Consider the following 1,074-nt stretch of genomic DNA (forward strand, 5'->3'; position numbering starts at 1 on the left):
TATTTGGAATCTGCAGGTCTTAACGGAGATTTTCATACTACTTAGAGCGACGCAAAATGATTTTAAGTATGTTAAAAAAAATTCCTAAGTCCGGCCGGCCGTGGTCACGGGAGATTTTCATACTACTTAGAGCGACGCAAAATGATTTTAAGTATGTTAAAAAAAATTCCTAATTCCGGCCGGCCGTGGTCACGGGTGCCTCGCGTTGCACGCGCGGGCCGCCGTCGTTCCGCGAGCTCCTGACAATTTTCCGGGAGGAGTCGACGCTATCTGCTCACATATTTGGAATCTGCAGGTCTTAAAGGAGATTTTCATACTACTTAGAGCGACGCAAAATGATTTTAAGTATGTTAAAAAAAATTCCTAAGTCCGGCCGGCCGTGGTCACGGGTGCCTCGCGTTGCACGCGCGGGCCGACGTCGTGCCGCGAGCTCCTGACAATTTTCCGGGAGGAGTCGACGCTATCTGCTCACATATTTGGAATCTGCAGGTCTTAACGGAGATTTTCATACTACTTAGAGCGACGCAAAATGATTTTAAGTATGTTAAAAAAAATTCCTAAGTCCGGCCGGCCGTGGTCACGGGTGCCTCGCGTTGCACGCGCGGGCCGCCGTCGTGCCGCGAGCTCCTGACAATTTTCCGGGAGGAGTCGACGCTATCTGCTCACATATTTGGAATCTGCAGGTATAAACGGAGATTTTCATACTACTTAGAGCGACGCAAAAAGATTTTAAGTATGTTAAAAAAAATTCCTAAGTCCGGGCCGGCCGTGGTCACGGGTGCCTCGCGTTGCACGCGCGGGCCGCCGTCGTTCCGCGAGCTCCTGACAATTTTCCGGGAGGGAGTCGACGCTATCTGCTCACATATTTGGAATCTGCAGGTCTTAACGGAGATTTTCATACTACTTAGAGCGACGCAAAATGATTTTAAGTATGTTAAAAAAAATTCCTAAGTCCGGCCGGCCGTGGTCACGGGAGATTTTCATACTACTTAGAGCGACGCAAAATGATTTTAAGTATGTTAAAAAAAATTCCTAAGTCCGGCCGGCCGTGGTCACGGGTGCCTCGCGTTGCAC

This window comes from Acyrthosiphon pisum, chromosome A1 (genome assembly GCF_005508785.2).
Source record: "Acyrthosiphon pisum isolate AL4f chromosome A1, pea_aphid_22Mar2018_4r6ur, whole genome shotgun sequence".
Taxonomy (NCBI): Eukaryota; Metazoa; Arthropoda; class Insecta; order Hemiptera; family Aphididae; genus Acyrthosiphon; species Acyrthosiphon pisum.